At 37.5% G+C, this 19,153-nt stretch overlaps 3 pseudogenes; 2 read left to right on the forward strand and 1 right to left on the reverse strand.

Annotated features, from left to right (window-relative positions):
• Positions 1 to 1,789, reverse strand: part of LOC143444317 (G1/S-specific cyclin-E1-like) — a 228,581-nt pseudogene extending 226,792 nt beyond the window's left edge.
• A 10,402-nt stretch (positions 1,790 to 12,191) lies between these two features.
• LOC143444323 (uncharacterized) lies at positions 12,192 to 13,220 on the forward strand (annotated as a pseudogene).
• A 2,423-nt stretch (positions 13,221 to 15,643) lies between these two features.
• Positions 15,644 to 18,468, forward strand: LOC143444326 (G1/S-specific cyclin-E1-like; annotated as a pseudogene).
• The last annotated feature ends 685 nt before the right edge of the window (positions 18,469 to 19,153 follow it).

Raw genomic sequence — 19,153 nt, forward strand, 5'->3', positions numbered from 1 at the left:
GTTCGATCAACTGTCGTTTCGATCAGGTGTCGTTTCGATCAGGTGTCGTTCGATTAAGTGTCTTTCGATAAAGTGTCGTTCGATTAAGTGTCGTTCGATAAAGTGTATTTCGATAAGGTGTCGCGTCACGATCATTAGCTACTTTAACGTAAGTGAAAAACACGGTAAAAAGCGGATGACGGAGCATTGTCGGCGAAAGCGGCGTGAGCTGTCTGAAGATAAACGTTTAGCCAGGACACCACTGTGACTGGGGAAAGCGACCACTTGAGTGTGCTAAGGATTAACAATTCCTGGGATATGATTTCTTCCTCCGTGCAAGCTCCATCGGTGACGTAGGCAAAGTCTGTTAACTTCGGGGGATAGATTTCCTATAGAGACACAAAAGTTTAGCAAAGACCAATATTTAGAAATCATTTCTCCTAAATACTGTTTACCTGCGTGAATATAGGTTCTTCAAATAAATTTTATTCAAAAAAATGACAAACTTACTTCTAATTTCGCGGCGATAAATAAGGCGGTGACACCGACAAGCTGTAACCTCGTTTTGTGAATGTTGGTTGAGTTGTAAAGATATCGTTCAATGCAGTCGATCGCTAAATAAAACGTCTCCCGGTGTAAAGTATACACCTCTGATACCTGCAAAGAGACACACTAGCGTTAGACAAGATACTTTCCATTATTTTGCTTTCCCTTAGAGTTTAGAAGTTGAGTTGTTACCTCCATTAACTAGTCTAGCGGGATGGTGCGCACTAGAGGTTGCAAATCTTCGTGTCTCAACAAGTAAGCGCTGTTTCGGTAATAAAGCGAATCTTTGTCGACCATCGAGCGCCATAATTCGTCAGAGTCGGCCCAGCTGAAACAAACAAGACGATTAGAATGTGGGCTCTCAGATTGAGAACAAAAATAACAACACATGTGGTTATGGTTAATGTGAAAGTTAAAATTGATGTTAATAATAGTCATATAACAAGATAAAGATATAAACAAGAGAAAATATAATAATGAAGTTGTTCAACTGGCCAAAACAACAGCGACCACAACAACCAAAACCATAGCATCTCATAACGAAATCCAATAAATGTCACAAAATGTACATGGCTCTAACGTTCCTTACCTTTTCAAGTTTCAAAATGTGTCCTGAAATGTTGTACGAATTCGCGATGTGTGCATAATCATGGTTGCTAACTTTTGCTCGCAATCTTGTCAAAGAACGATTTATCTTACAAACTTACAAAAACACTGCTTTCGATGACCAAATTGACGCGGTACTCTTAGAAACCCCATTTAAAAAAACTGCCACTCCACTCTCCACAGCTAATTACCAACTCACAGTCTCTCGAATACCTATAAAACGTGGACACGTGGTGGAAACAAAAGACTTAGCTACCCGTGACTCGACACTCAAAATTCCGATGTGGCTACATTGGTATGAAGCCAGCCTGTTGAAGCAAGACTGCCTTTCATTTTTCTCTCATGAAATCGACTGATCTTAGTGATCTAGTTAACTGTTTCATGCAAGAGGGCTTAATAACCCACTCTCTCTCTATCACGTTCTACAAAACGAGATGCTACATAACTTAGGCAAATAAAGGGTGGTAGCGAACAAAGAAGACCCAACAGCCAAGTCGGCGAAATTAAACTAAAGCTGAAACATAGCTTACGGCTCCGGCCCGGCCCTCCTTTGTCACGAAACAAAAAGCGTGAAACTTGCCACGTAGGTGTCTCACGAGGCCATTCCAAGAAGTCAGCAACGTTTTGCAAAGTTCGCACTTGAAATCACCTTTCCCATTATTTTTTTATCGTGCACGACTTTGCAGTGGCGCGATATGTTCGAATTCTTGACACCACAGTATCTAGAACAGTTACTAACACCATTATGTCATTATTCTCGGAAATGTTTGGCTTTTGTTTTCTTTTACACATAGAAATCAAAAACAGCATTGAAAAGCTGAAGGTGTTTTAAATTGTCTTCCATTCATACTTGAAAGCTGTTCGAAATAATAGTAGAACTTACGGACAGTTTTTCTTCTTATTTTATCCAGTATTCGTCCGTCCCAATCGTAAGTTTTATATCGTAATCGTAATCGTATTCGAAAAACGTCCCAATCGTAAGTTTTGGTAAATACACACAGTACGAAATGACTGTGCAGTAGAAAACACTCATGCAATGATTAACACAATTCCTCGCTACATTTTACAGCAACAAACTAACTGCATCAACTGGAATAAAGTTTTAAACAACTTCAAACGCTTTTTAATAGGCCACGATGGGGGGGAACACGAAGAACGGGTAGCCCAAGATAAAGTATTACTTTTGCAAAATATAATAAATTACTGTGATTTCAAAACGTTGGAGTCCATTGACCTGGACACATATAAAGAGAAACATGTGCAGGTTAGGACGTTATATTAACTTTGATTAGTTACATACAAGATTTTTTGGATATACTACAGGTAGAATCTACTATGTAATATATTCATAGAATGTATATAAGCAAAGTAAAAGCGCACTGGAAAGCAGGGGTTTGAAGGTTAACATCATTAAAACCAAAGCGATGAGAATTGATAGAAAATCGTTGAAGGGAGTAGTCGGTACTGTTGATCCATGCGGAATTTGTGGGAAGAGAGTAGGGAGAAATTCCATTCAATGCAGAAAGTGAAAGTATTGTATTTAGTGCATAAGAGAAGTTCAGGTAGGCCTATCAATGGAAGGCTGATGAGTGGAAGGACATGTGAACTTGGGAAGTAATGAGATCGAGCTTGTTAAGGAGTTTCGGTATTTAGGGGATATGATAGCGAAAAATTACAGTACTGGCAGAGCAGTGACGGCAAGAATACGCGCTAGTTGGAAAACTTTTAAGGAATTGTCAGATACACTCTAGGGCAGACTACTCTATACAAACCTAAAAGAAAGGCTGTGTAAAGCATGTGTAAGAAATGTGATGTGCTACGTAGCTGAATGTTAGGCGATGAAGAAGGCTGATGTCAGGCGAATGCAGATGACAGAAATGAGGATTATTCGAATGATGTGTGGTAAGACACTACGAGATGGCATTACCAATGATGCGATAAGAAGGTGGACATGTGTTGAAGATATTGAAGAACATCTAAGAGGACATCGTCTGAGATGGTTGTGGAACGTTGAGCGAATGAATAAGTAGAGCTTAATAAGAAGAGTACAACATAAGATGATTGCAGTAAAGGTGAAAACGGGAAGATCAAAGAAAACATGGGAAGAGACGGTGAAGGATGACAAGAGAAGGAAAGGTTTGAAGATCGAGGATGCCATCGACAGGGGAAAGTGTCGGCGTCGTTGCAGGCAACTGGTCGACCCTGAATTTGTTTCGGGATGAAGACTAGGCCTGAACAACATTCGAATGGAAGATGATTATGTATATATGCAAAGTCTTAGCAAAAATAGTTGTATTTAAAAATAAACAAAAACCATCTTTCTTTATTTTAGAAATTACAAAATGAAAATAAAACTCCTTCGACATTCATATCCCACTCGAATGCCATGACGAGCTTCCTCAGCTTTTCATTACTGAAGAAGCTTCCATTAACCTTCAACGTGGGGGAAGCCCTTATTAACCTCAAGAATCGAAGGGCATCCTACAGAAAATTTCTAAAAAGAAGGTGATTACAAGCGCTGCCTACATGTAGCCTTTCCACTCTTGGATGATTTACTCGTGTTGGTATCTAAAAACTAGTTTTGTTATTGCAATTAAAACTTCTGTGTTAAAAAATACGCGTTTGCTAACCACTCTTTATTACCTAAACTGTTGCGTTTTCTAGGAGGCAAGTTATTAAGGAGACGGATCGCAGAAATGCGTTGGACCCGGCAGAAGTGAACAAAGTTAAGACAAATCCACTTTTTCGTAATACTGCGTTAACCATAAAACGTACATGACAGTTACAGTTGTTTTATATTTTTACATTATTTTAATTCTCGTTGAATGTGTAACTCACTATATAAAAAAATGCAGTATGGAGAAGAGACCCCGGAGCCGAGGTGAGAAGAGCCCATGGGGAAGTCCTCATGGCTTATTTGATAATTGAAAACTCGCAACGGACAAGTGCGGCGCGCAATATGCTCGTTGAAGAGCTAATGTTTGGCTATCCGACCGAGAAAAAACGATGGATTGTTCGTGTAAGTCACCACGATTTCCTTTCATGTAGAACTCTATTAAAAAAGGATGTTTGTAATGCAGGTGCGCGGTCACAAAACATTCTCAACATATGGGGATGCAACTATTGTAATGCCAGAATGGTTGAAGAAAGGGCTGGATAACCTTGTCAGATTCAACGGAGAAGAGTGTAAGATGGTTTTTCCCCATAAGGGAAAAAATCTTACAAGTTCCTCTGCAGCTAAAGCAATACAGCGGGTTTGGAAGTTGGCCGGAGGTCGCGGAAAATTTACAGCAACCTCAAACCGGAAGTATTCGGCCACACAAGTAATTGATCTTTACTGTAATTAGACCTAGCAATATAAATAACAATAAATCGCTAATAATGAAAATAATCTGCAGCAAAATTTATATAAAAGTCAACCAGTGACGTATTTAAAATTTAAAATTTCCTATTAGGTTAGATCTAAGAGACCGGACCGCCGCCTTTTGGTGGCCAAGCATATGGCGCATAGCTCGAGCACACAAGAGAGATATTACGCGAACGACCTACAGAATGTAGAGGCTGAAGAAGCCTATGAAATCATGAAAGAAATAAGGGTAAGTTGTTCAAATCAACTTAAATGGGATTCCTCGGAATACGTATAAAAGTTTTAACTTTTTTGTGTGCATTACAAGTCTGATTCGCGAATAAATTCTATTCTTGGCAACGAAACAATTTCTTGTCGATGGCAAGTTTGATGTGAACACACGCTTCTTTCCGGCAAATGGTTGTCAGTAAAAAATTGAATTATATTTTTTAATCGCAGTCGTGCAGTTCGGCTGGTCGCACCGAAACAAAAGGCGCCGTGATAGAGAGAGAGAGAGGGTTATTAAGCCCTCTTGCATGAAACAGTTAACTAGATCACTAAGATCAGTCGGTTTCATGAGAGAAAAATGAAAGGCAGTCTTGCTTCAACAGGCTGGCTTCATACCAATGTAGCCACATCGGAATTTTGAGTGTCGAGTCACGGGTAGCTAAGTCTTTTGTTTCCACCACGTGTCCACGTTTTATAGGTATTCGAGAGACTGTGAGTTGGTAATTAGCTGTGGAGAGTGGAGTGGCAGTTTTTTTAAATGGGGTTTCTAAGAGTACCGCGTCAATGTGGTCATCGAAAGCAGTGTTTTTGTAAGTTTGTAAGATAAATCGTTCTTTGACAAGATTGCGAGCAAAAGTTAGCAACCATGATTATGCACACATCGCCAATTCGTACAACATTTCAGGACAAATTTTGAAACTTGAAAAGGTAAGGAACGTTAGAGCCATGTACATTTTGTGACATTTATTGGATTTCGTTATGAGATGCTATGGTTTTGGTTGTTGTGGTCGCCGTTGTTTTGGCCAGTTGAACAACTTCATTATTATATTTTCTCTTGTTTATATCTTTATCTTGTTATATGACTATTATTAACATCAATTTTAACTTTCACATTAACCATAACCACATGTGTTGTTATTTTTGTTCTCAATCTGAGAGCCCACATTCAAATCGTCTTGTTTGTTTCAGCTGGGCCGACTCTGACGAATTATGGCGGTCGATGGTCGACAAAGATTCGCTTTATAACCGAAACAGCGCTTACTTGTCGAGACAGGAAGATTTGCAACCTCTAGTGCGCACCATCCGGCTAGACTAGTTAATGGAGGTAGCAACTCAACTTCTAAACTCTAGGGGAAAGCAAGATAATGGAAAGTATCTTGTCTAACGCTAGTGTGTCTCTTTGCAGGTATCAAAGGTGTATACTTTACACCGGGAGACGTTTTATTTAGCGATCGACTACATTGATCGATATCTTTACAACACAACCAACATTCACAAAACGAGGTTACAGCTTGTCGGTGTCACCGCCTTATTTATCGCCGCGAAATTAGAAGTAAGTTTGTCATTTTTTTGAATAAAATTTATTTGAAGAACCTATATTCACGCAGGTAAACAGTATTTAGGAGAAATGATTTCTAAATATTGGTCTTTGCTAAACTTTTGTGTCTCTACAGGAAATCTATCCCCCGAAGTTAACAGACTTTGCCTACGTCACCGATGGAGCTTGCACGGAGGAAGAAATCATATCCCAGGAATTGTTAATCCTTAGCACACTCAAGTGGTCGCTTTCCCCAGTCACAGTGGTGTCCTGGGTAAACGTTTATCTTCAGACAGCTCACGCGGTCACGCCGCTTTCGCCGCCAATGCTCCGTCATCCGCTTTTTTTCCTTCCTCAATATCCGCAAGAAACATTTGTCCACATAGCACAGGTGGGAATAAATTGCGGTCAGTTCTTGTGTGAAAGGTAACGGTCCTAAACTTTGATGAAACAACGTCTCAGATGCATCTAGTGCTTAAAATGTCACCAGCGTCCTGGTCCGGTTCTGTTCGTAAAATTTGCTATATTTTTTCTATTATGTCGTCTTCCTAATCTCGAATATATGAATATTTCGACTGTGAGTTGCCGCCGATTTATTGACCCACTTTGCTTGTGTTTAGCATTCATGCAGTTATTAGCAATTAGTAAACAATATTACTAATATCGGGACTTTCCACGTACAGCTACCTCACATCTTCACTTGCTGGATATTTAACGTGCGGTTTCAGAAACTGCGTCAAGCGTCGAGTAATCTTAACTGTTCTTATTTCCATTCTAGTTGATCGACCTCTTTACATTGGACATCAAAAGTCTTCAGTTTCCATCCGTTTTCTTGGCTGTGTCCGCCTTGTACCATTTTTCATCGCGGGAGCTCGCCACCCAAGTTTCATGCTTTCAGTTCTTAGACATCGCCGCTGTAAGTAATTCTATAAGCACTGGGATAATTCTAGTATAAGAGTGTTATAAGATTTAGATAATACTAGGAGTGTTATCAGCAATGTCTACCAATGTATCTACGGCATTTTACCTAATTTTGAGTTTATTGCTTTAGAAATCGGTTTTCCAGTGTTTGTCGGATTATTTATATCATTTATTTTTAAGGCATTAGGTGCCCTATATAGTTGGTTCTGTTAATATTGCCTGAATTTTGCGTGTTTTAATTGAAATCTTTATGCGTTTAGTGTGTTCACTGGATGGCGTTGTTTGCGATAACAGTCCCACACAGTGGTCTTCAACCTATGAAACAATTCCGCAGGGTGGAAGCAAGTGACGTACAAAATATTCAAACTCACACGAATAACATTAACACCTTTGTAAGTTAGCGGTAAACAATTCGGCTGATTTTGAACTGTTTTACTAAGTGTATGTTTTGCTTGTATGGCTCATCTTGGTTAAAGTTGGAATTGAACCCTAAAAGAGGACAAATGGTAGGCGTATTATAATTAATTATAATTTTAAACCAATAAACTTTGGCACATTGAGAGCTCTTTAGTCAAGCGAAAAGGCTTCCCATAGAGAGTCAGGGTCTTTGAAACGAATTAGAGAAATTAAATTGAATGGAAATGTCCAAGTGGTTTAACGAAACAAAAGCTTGGTATGACCTCGCTCAGTCAAAAGCAATAAATCAAACAATCGTTCTCATTATTCTCATTTCTCACAACTAAACTTCTCAAATAAAACTCATGATAAATGTGATTTTATACAATGACTTAACTGAAGCATAAACAAACATTTGCGGTTTGGGGTTTGATTTGTCAGATAAACTAGCCGACGAAAGAGAAGTTGCTGCAGCGCTATCTACATAAAAAAGAATTCAATTGGCGTGATCATAAACAGTTAACAAGGGACAGTCTCTTTTGGAAGTAGGTGCTTTCGACGGGGTTAACGAGTTAATCCAACGTCGATCGCCGAATGTTTTTTGTTGCCCGCGAATGATTTTGCGCAAGGGTAATTGCTGCGTTGATAGTCTGGTTTCTGAAAGGTGGGTGATGAATATGATAAGTTATCACTGTGTCATAAATTACCAAATGCTGTATGATTTGTGAAACTGGCCAATGTTTGTGTGTGGTGATCGTTGTTGCCATGTTTAGTTAAATTAATCGCGTTGGTTTGGTGAATTATGAATTGTGAAATTAGTACTTGTTTGTCCGGAACTCTTTGTTCCATTGTTAGCGTTAGATCGTGGGTAATGAGGTGGTTTAGACACTTAAATTTGTTGTATTTGTGGCTGTAGTGGGTAAGAAATTGCGACGTCTGGTGGTGACCACTTAAAAAATGTAGCACGAATTCGTTTATTAACTGGTTGAGTAAGATTCTTTTGTCCTACTGCACTCATTAATTCGCGCATTAAATCTTTGGAAGATAGAACACGAAGTGTCAGATCAGCCAACAAAAACTCTAAATAATCCTCAGTCCTCACGTTTATCAAAATGTTTCAAGATTTCATTGATTATTATGTCGTAACAGTTATGAGCATACGCAGAAGGTAAACAAAGCAGCCCGAGGTCTGTCGCTGGAATTGCCTCTACCGCTAACATGTGACGATTAGTTTTTGAAGTGATTTGATAAAGGGAAAATTTATGTTCAAGGTGGGAAATCCACGCTTCGGGATTGATTTACATGTTATACATGAAATACAAAATACTTACATGATTTAATCCTATTTACACATACTATCTCGATAAACAATGACATTTAATCGCTATAAAATACACATAGCTCGTTGCCATATCTCAAACCATACCGCACCACAAAGCCTATGCATATAAAGGAATACACTTCATTGCTTTTTTTCACTAATGCATAAACATTTTAACGCATCTTAAGGATATACGTTCTTTTATATTTTAGAATATTAAACGGAAGTTAACATAATTATTCATCCAATATGTTTCTAAACGGTCTGTTTGCAAAGCGTTTTTTATTCGTAATTTTGTACAAGACGTACTTTGTTGTTGTTCCATAACAGTGGTTGCGATTTACCACGGCAAACGAATGAAAACTGCCGACATTGCCTGTGATTATTTTACAGGCTGGCTAAAACAGCTACTGTTGCGTTTTTTAGCAGTTTTGTCATAGTTGCAATATCATCCCCGTGCTTTTCGATTCTGGCTTTGTACTCTGCAAACAACCTTGACTAGAACTCGATGGCAAACTTCTTTCGCGGACGTGCTGCGATCACGCTGTTTCGCATTTTCAGGAAGTCCGACTCGAACGTTACGAGCTTTCAGGTACTGGCGCAAGTCTTTCAATTGGCCTTTGTTGTACCTGATCAGTGATCACCGAGTAAGAAACTTTTTGGCATAACCTAGAATCCTAGATCATCTGATTAGAAACAGGTAATTCCTTTTTCATCTTCGTCCACATCTATCTCATGACTTAATACAATTTTAGGTAACGAGGGTCAGCAAGATACTGCCAGAAGATGATAGGTGTGTGTTAAGTTAAAGTTGACATGATAAGGCTTTAGAATTTAGGTAGTAGGCCTATAGTCATATAGTTCGTAGATTAAAAAAATTTTTCAGGGAGCTTTTGAATTCTTCTTCGAAGACGTCACCTCATAAATGGAAGCACGTATTGCAGAATGAGAGGAAACGCAAGATTTGCATCGGTCTACCACAAGTTTATGATTTCAAAACGTTGGAGTCAATTAACCTGGACACATATAAAGAGAAACATTTGCAGGTTAGGACGTTCTGGTAATTGTGATTAAATTTGACATAAAACTTTTTTTGTACATACTACAGATACAATCTACTATATAATATACTCATAGAATGTATATGTGCAAAGTCTTAGCAAATTTAGTTGTATTTAAAAATAAAAAAGAGACCATCTAGCTGTATTTTAGAAAATACCAAATGAAAATAAGAGTCCGTCAACATTCATATTTGTTTGAATTTATTACACTAACCACATTAAATGCATTGATGTATGGTACCAGTTGTTTGTTATCGTCATCAAACAAAATAACATCCGGTATCTGATATCTTACACATATACTTTTTACAAGGTAAAAGAATTCAATTCAATCTATGCCTTTCTATGGGATGAAGTTACAGGTCATTTCATGCATTAAAAGGGAGTTCTTGTGTAGGCAAAATATAATTCAATCTTTGATTTCTTATTTGATTTGATTTGTATAATGATTCTTTGATTTTTGTTTTTAAAAGTACACTTGCCGTGTAACAACTGAGAAAAGTGTCTTTTTTGTGCACTTTCAATGTGCACACCACTAACATTTATGGGATTTTATTTAATTATTATTTATCAATGTGCTTTAATGCAGTCACTAGTTACTACACTGCTAGAATGTAATCCACTTGTCCAAGACTTATCCTCACTGGGCATTTCCTTTCTCTTGGTTTTGTGCCGGTATTAACATAAAATAGACATAAATATAAATAACGGAATGTTTCGTCGGTGCTAGGTTATCGTTATTTCATAAACCAGATGGAAATGCATCGCGTGCGAAGTCAGCTTAGAGAAGCGATGAGATCCGGCTTTATTAAAAGGCTAAGCTGGGCTACTTACTACAATTTGATGGCACATTTCCAGAAATAGTTTTGCTGGCTTTCTTGTATTTAAGGATGTTCAATTATTTGCTTATTTATTTTTTTTGCAAAACTGGTAGGACAGTGATGGTTTTCGTGCAATAATGAAGTGTACGTATTACGTATGAAGTGTAGTGTACTTTTGTATAATATGTTTGTTGTATAATGTTTTTCACATGAATTAATGAAATTGAAGCAATTAAAGTGAAATAATCCATTCTTCGAATGTAAAATATTAACATGTCATTTTTCAGAAAACCGATTTTTTAGCCGTAAAATGTAGGCTAAATGTTGTCACTTCTTTACTACATAATACTGTAGATACCACAATTCATTTTCCATCTTAATATACAGTGTCTAGAATAGACTAAGGTTAAGCAATATATTATAATATATATTATTATATAATATAATTATATTATTTTCTCGATTATTTAGAAGAGTTTGACTTCTGGAAAGTAACTTTTTTCATTACAAAAGTTGTTTGATATTAGGGTTTATGTTATATTACTTATATATTATATTTATGTTATATTATGTTATATAGGCCTATCATATTTTTATCGCCTAAAAAAGCCAATTTCGCCAGCTATTACAATGCAAATGGAGTTTTACGTTTAAAGAATTTATAACATGTTTTTGGATAACTATACGCATATGCACAAGTAATGCATTCAGGTTCAAAATCATTACGTCCTTTTCTGAAACAAGGATACTTTTGCCACAGTTCATCAGATAACACAATATATTTCTTTGGCGCTATTGCTTAGCTTTATTTTGCTTTTATGGTTGTTTAAATCAAAACAATGATAACAAAAATGGTTAGACCTCAATCTGTCGCCGAAATGTCACTTGACTTAGGCCTCATGCCAAAAAGTCGGGATCACGTAAATTGTCCGTGAACAAAATCACTGGTGACAATTGGTCGTGGTCAGCTGGCTATCAAACGCTATGCTTTTATATTTTACGCATATTAGCATTGTTGTTTAATCAAATTATATGAATTAAGGTCAGTTGGTTCTAGGTAAATTTACGTCATGGTCAGCTGTGACGGACAGTTGTCCTCGCGTTTGTTTAGTTTATTCGCGGTAAATTTCCCGTGGTTAATTGTCGTTTAACCCTACAAGTCAAATAAAAATATAATTGTGTTGAAAATATAAGCAGGAAAGCAAAAAATGTAAAAAATAGGACATTTTGACGTTTTCAGTAGCATTTAGGCCTACTTTGAGCAAAAATCCTTTTTTATTAGAAAAGAGGATATATGGTAGCCCTAAGTAACACGAATGGTAAGCTAGGTGTGCCACAAGGCATTTTGCGTTAGTAGCAATATTGAAAACTCATATGAGAACTCACACTGGTGAGTGAACTTATCGACATTTATCCAAATTGGCAGTTTGCAAACTACAGGGAACCTTTTTGATTTTCGTTTTTATATGTGACAGTCACTGCTTTTTTTACTCTGTAATTAATTTTGCAAACAATTATTGATATTGAATATTTTTATTAAAAGAGTTACACATTATATGAGTTTACTCCTATCGATAAAACCTTCAAATATTTTAAGTTCTTTTCAGAAAATAGGTTATAAGTTTGTATAATAACAAATAAAAACGCAATGGATCGTCAAGTAGTTGGTATGCCAGTTGACGTTTTGTTAAAATCAATCAGTGATGGGATTTCACAAGACTTTTTCGACAAAGAAGGACAAGAAAAGAAATTTTCCTGCAAATTTTGTGATAAATCATTCACATGCAAAAGCAACTTGAAACAACATTTAAGAACTCACACAGGTGAGCGACCTTATCAATGCGATGTATGCGACAAGTCATTTACCCAAAGCAGCAGTTTGAAAGGTCATTTAAGAACTCATACTGGAGAGCGTAATTATCACTGCAAGTTTTGTGAAAAGTTATTTACTCAAAGCCAACATTTAAAAACTCATATGCGAATGCACACAGGTGAACGACCATATCAATGCCAGGTGTGCCTCAAGACATTTATCACAAGTGGAAGTTTGCAAGGTCATATGAGAATGCACACTGGTGAGAAACCTTATCAGTGCCAAATTTGTGTCAAGTCATTTACCAGAAGTGGACATTTGAAAACTCATATGAGAATCCACACTGGTGAGCGACCTTATCAGTGCCAAGTTTGCCTCAAGTCATTTACCACAAGCAACCATTTAAAAGCTCATATGAGAATCCACACTGGTGAGCGACCTTATCATTGTCAAGTTTGCCTCAAGTCATTTACCACAAGCAACAATTTAAAAGCTCATATGAGAATCCACACTGGTGAGCGACCTTATCAGTGCCAAGTTTGCCTCAAGTCATTTACCACAAGCAACCATTTAAAAACTCATATGAGAATCCACACTGGTGAGCGACCTTATCATTGTCAAGTTTGCCTCAAGTCATTTACCACAAGCAACAATTTAAAATTTCATATGAGAATCCACACTGGTGATAAACCTTATCAGTGCTAAATTTGTGTCAAGTCATTTACCCAAAGCCAACATTTAAAAGCTCATATCAAAATCCACAATGGAGATTGGTCTTTTTATTTCCAAGTGTGTCAACATTCCTTTTCCCAAAAGACAAATTTGCGGAGTCATGAAACTTTTCACACTGTGAAACGACATTGACACTGTTTAATGGCAGATGCATTAAACAAATATTAAATCTCCTATTGAGGAGATCTAAATATTTTGAAGTGGTCTTTGGACAAAACTTAGCATCAAAAAACATTTACAAACCATTCATCCAGATGCTGCATCCTTTTGTTTGTGTTTTATTTGTTCACTTTTACATGTTATATCAATGACTTTGTTGTATTTATGAAATATAAAATTGCACCATATGGTTGTGTTGGGCAAACAGCTTGTTTTTTCAGGAAGTTTATCAACGTAAGGTGCCCTAAAATTCGTATGATAAAACTCATATCATAACTCACACTGAAGAGAAACCTTATCAATGCCTACTGCAGAGGTGGCCAAACTGCGGCTCTTTAATGAATTTGCATTGTTCATTTAGACATCCATTTTTCCGGTATAGACGAGTTAATTGATCAGATTATGAAACAATGCGTTCTACCACAAGCAGTAACAGTCGACTGATTGTTAGTAATAATCAAACTACACTCCGAAGAAAAAATTATTGTGAAGAAGTGTGCTAACCTGTACACTGTAGTTAAGTAAACCGTCAGATTTAAGCTGCATGTCAGGGCTGAACTAGTTTTCAGTGTGGGTTACGGTTATATAAATAATTGCAAAAGGAGTTTATCCAAGAAATGTTGTTGGGGAATTATTGCAAAAAGAGAAAGTATGAAGAGGAGAATAGAACTTTTAAAACGGAATGGGAGGAAGAATTTGTATACACTGACTTTGAGCTAAACTTGTGTGTCTTATCTGTCATGCTTCGCTCAACCATTACAAAAAATGACGCAGATGAGTCGAAATTCAAAAAATAGACTAGTCTAGCTTCATCTTGCGGTTCTTTACCTAAAACACTTTCGTCTACCACAAGTTTGTGATTTCAAAACGTCGTAGTCCATTAACCTGGACACATACAAGATGAAACATTTGCAGGTTAGGACGTTCTGGTATTTGTGATTAATTTTGACATGAAACTTTCTTTGTACAAACTACAGATACAATCTACTATATAACAAACCCCATTCTACAACCCTGTCTAGTTAGTTCGAATCTTTGCAGTTACATTTGCGCGAATTCTCGCTCAATTCAAAAAGACTAGCAAATGGTATCTGGAAGTACAGTACTCAAATGTTATTCTGTAATTCTGTTAACTCTATGTGGCAATTGGTAATTGGGGATAGAAAAGGTTACCATGGGTATCCAAAAATTAATCCTATTTAGCAAATTGCTACACTCAGGAGCCATCTGTTAACTCTATGTAGCAAATGGTAACTGAAATTATGGCAAATATAAACCCTAAATAACAAAAGATTACATATGGTAGCCAAATGGCAATCCTTTCATTGCCGCCGCAACAATTACACTTTGTATTGGTTTTCACGTCTTTACCTTTAAAAATAATTATGATTTCGTGAAAAGTTTAACTCTCCGGGTTAATTGCCAATTGTAATGTATATCCGGAGTGATTTAGTCTTTCAAGTCATGATATGATGTTGTGATGTTAATCATTGATCAAATGAATTGCTGAATATAACGGAGACCCAGGTTCACTTATTACGTAATAATGCCGAGTTCGAATAGACCGATAATTAGTTTATCGAAATCCGTAAAAACGAAATACGTTGACAGATTTTGTCATGTAACTGCTTTATGGTTTTGGAAGGCGTTTTGCGCTATGGAAGGTACTCACCTGGCAATCCGGTTTTGCTATGCCCGTAGTGATTTAATTCTTTAAGTCTTTGCAACTTGAAACTAATGGAGTAATTTCACCAACCTAATTCGCGCAATTAACTGGCCGATAACATCGAGTTCAGTTCGACTCATAAAACGTATGGCGCGAGCAGTGACGGCAGCAACAAACAATTGCTGTACCTGGAGGCTGTCACATAAGAGCCAATGCTGGCAGCCCCGGGAAAAGTAAAACATTTCCAGGGTGGATAACAGCACCTTTGTTTGTGCACTTTTTGTCATCATTACGATGCCACAGGTATATAGTCACTTAAACCATCTAAATTTAAATGAAATTGAACAACAGCAAATTTTATTTTTATAACAGCAGGGAGATGATAAAAGTGACCCAGCAACAGAACAAAATGACGGGTCATGAATAAGCATTATGGACAAGTGCAGTCGGAAATCACAAAATCGGGATCTTCTAATACTGGATTAAATAAGAAGAAAAACTGTCCGTAAGTTCTACTATTATTTCCAACAGCTTTCAAGTATGAATGGAAGATAATTTAAAATACCTTTAGCTTTTCAATGCTGTTTTTGATTTCTATGTGTAAAAGAAAACAAAAGCCAAACATTTCCGAGAATAATGACATAATGGTGTTAGTAATTGTTCTAGATACTGTGGTGTCATGAATTTGAACATATCGCGCGACTGCAAAGTCGTGCACGATAAAAAAATAATGGGAAAGGTGATTTCAAGTGCGACTTTGCAAAAAGTTGCGGACTTCTTGGAATGGCCTCCTGAGACACCTACGTGGCAAGCTTCACGCTTTTTGTTTCGTGACAAAGGAGGGCCGTGCCGGAGCCGTAAGCTATGTTTCAGCTTTAGTTTAATTTCGCCGACTTGGCTGTTGGGTCTTCTTTGTTCGCTACGTCTCTTTATTTGCCTAAGTTATGTAGCATCTCGTTTTGTAGAACGTGATAGAGAGAGAGAGAGGGTTATTAAGCCCTCTTGCATGAAACAGTTAACTAGATCACTAAGATCAGTCGGTTTCATGAGAGAAAAATGAAAAGCAGTCTTGCTTCAACAGGCTGGCTTCATACCAATGTAGCCACATCGGAATTTTGAGTGTCGAGTCACGGGTAGCTAAGTCTTTTGTTTCCACCACGTGTCCACGTTTTATAGGTATTCGAGAGACTGTGAGTTGGTAATTAGCTGTGGAGAGTGGAGTGGCAGTTTTTTTAAATGGGGTTTCTAAGAGTACCGCGTCAATGTGATCATCGAAAGCAGTGTTTTTGTAAGTTTGTAAGATAAATCGTTCTTTGACAAGATTGCGAGCAAAAGTTAGCAACCATGATTATGCACACATCGCAAATTCGTACAAAATTTCAGGACAAATTTTGAAACTTGAAAAGGTAAGGAACGTTAGAGCCATGTACATTTTGTGACATTTATTAGATTTCGTTATGAGATGCTATGGTTTTGGTTGTTGTGGTCGCCGTTGTTTTGGCCAGTTGAACAACTTCATTATTATATTTTCTCTTGTTTATATCTTTATCTTGTTATATGACTATTATTAACATCAATTTTAACTTTCACATTAACCATAACCACATGTGTTGTTATTTTTGTTCTCAATCTGAGAGCCCACATTCAAATCGTCTTGTTTGTTTCAGCTGGGCCGACTCTGACGAATTATGGCGCTCGATGGTCGACCAAGATTCGCTTTATTACCGAAACAGCGCTTACTTGTCGAGACACGAAGATTTGCAACCTCTAGTGCGCACCATCCGGCTAGACTAGTTAATGGAGGTAGCAACTCAACTTCTAAACTCTAGGGGAAAGCAAGATAATGGAAAGTATCTTGTCTAACGCTAGTGTGTCTCTTTGCAGGTATCAAAGGTGTGAACTTTACACTGGGAGACGTTTTATTTAGCGATCGACTACATTGATCGATATCTTTACAACACAACCAACATTCACAAAACGAGGTTACAGCTTGTCGGTGTCACCGCCTTATTTATCGCCGCGCAATTAGAAGTAAGTTTGTCATTTTTTTGTATAAAATTTATTTGAAGAACCTATATTCACGCAGGTAAACAGTATTTAGGAGAAATGATTTCTAAATATTGGTCTTTGCTAAACTTTTGTGTCTCTACAGGAAATCTATCCCCCGAAGTTAACAGACTTTGCCTACGTCACCGATGGAGCTTGCACGGAGGAAGAAATCATATCCCAGGAATTGTTAATCCTTAGCACACTCAAGTGGTCGCTTTCCCCAGTCACAGTGGTGTCCTGGGTAAACGTTTATCTTCAGACAGCTCACGCGGTCACGCCGCTTTCGCCGCCAATGCTCTGTCATCCGCTTTTTTTCCTTCCTCAATATCCGCAAGAAACATTTGTCCACATAGCACAGGTGGGAATAAATTGCAGTCAGTTCTTGTGTGAAAGGTAACGATCCTAAACTTTGATGAAACAACGTCTCAGATGCATCTAGTGCTTAAAATGTCACCAGCGTCCTGGTCCGGTTCTGTTCGTAAAATTTGCTATATTTTTTCTATTATGTCGTCTTCCTAATCTCGAATATATGAATATTTCGACTGTGAGTTGCCGCCGATTTATTGACCCACTTTGCTTGTGTTTTGCATTCATGCAGTTATTAGCAATTAGCAAACAATATAACTAATATCGGGACTTTCTGCGTACAGCTACCTCACATCTTCACTTGCTGGATATTTAACGTGCGGTTTCAGAAACTGCGTCAAGCGTCGAGTAATCTTAACTGTTCTTATTTCCATTCTAGTTGATCGACCTCTTTACATTGGACATCAAAAGTCTTCAGTTTCCATCCGTGTTCTTGGCTGTGTCCGCCTTGTACCATTTTTCATCGCGGGAGCTCGCCACCCAAGTTTCATGCTTTCAGTTCTTAGACATCGCCGCTGTAAGTAATTCTATAAGCACTGGGATAATTCTAGTATAAGAGTGTTATAAGATTTAGATAATACTAGGAGTGTTATCACTTATCAGCAATGTCTACCAATGTATCTACGGCATTTTACCTAATTTTGAGTTTATTGCTTTAAAAATCGGTTTTCCGGTGTTTGTCGGATTATTTATATCATTTATTTTTAAGGCATTAGGTGCCCTATATAGTTGGTTCTGTTAATATTGCCTGAATTTTGCGTGTTTTAATTGAACTCTTTATGCGTTTAGTGTGTTCACTGGATGGCGTTGTTTGCGATAAAAGTCCCACACAGTGGTCTTCAACCTATGAAACAATTCCGCAGGGTGGAAGCAAGTGACGTACAAAATATTCAAACTCACACGAATAACATTGACACCTTTGTAAGTTAGCGGTAAACAATTCGGCTGATTTTGAACTGTTTTACTAAGTGTATGTTTTGCTTGTATGGCTCATCTTGGTTAAAGTTGGAATTGAACCCTAAAAGAGGACAAATGGTAGGCGTATTGTAATTAATTATAATTATAAACTAATAAACTTTGGCACATTGACAGCTCTTTAGTCAAGCGGAAAGGCTTCCCATAGAGAGTCAGGGTCTTTGAAACGAATTAGAGAAATTAAATTGAATGGAAATGTCCAAGTGGTTTAACGAAACAAAAGCTGGGTATGACCTCGCTCAGTCAAAAGCAATAAATCAAACAATCGTTCTCATTATTCTCATTTCTCACAACTAAACTTCTCAAATAAAACCCATGATAAATGTGATTTTATACAATGACTTAACTGAAGCATAAACAAACATTTGCAGTTTGGGGTTTGATTTGTGAGCTAAACTAGCCGACGAAAGAGAAGTTGCTGCAGCGCTATCTACATAAAAAAGAATTCAATTGGCATGATCATAAACAGTTAACAAGGGACAGTCTCTTTTGGAAGTAGGTGCTTTCGACGGGGTTAACCGAGTTAATCTAACGTCGATCGCCGAATGTTTTTTGTTGCCCGCGAATGATTTTGCGCAAGGGTGATTTCCGCGTTGATAGTCTGGTTTCTGAAAGGTGGGTGATGAATATGTTAAGTTATCACTGTGCCATAAATTACCACTTGCTGTATGATTTGTGAAACTGGTCAATGTTTGTGTGTGGTGATCGTTGTTGCCATGTTTAGTTAAATTAATCGCGTTGGTTTGGTGAATTATGAATTGTGAAATTAGTACTTGTTTGTCCGGAACTCTTTGTTCCATTGTTAGCGTTAGATCGTGGATAATGAGGTGGTTAAGACACTTAAATTTGT

The sequence above is a fragment of the Clavelina lepadiformis genome, chromosome 1, assembly GCF_947623445.1.
Source record: "Clavelina lepadiformis chromosome 1, kaClaLepa1.1, whole genome shotgun sequence".
NCBI lineage: Eukaryota > Metazoa > Chordata > Ascidiacea > Aplousobranchia > Clavelinidae > Clavelina > Clavelina lepadiformis.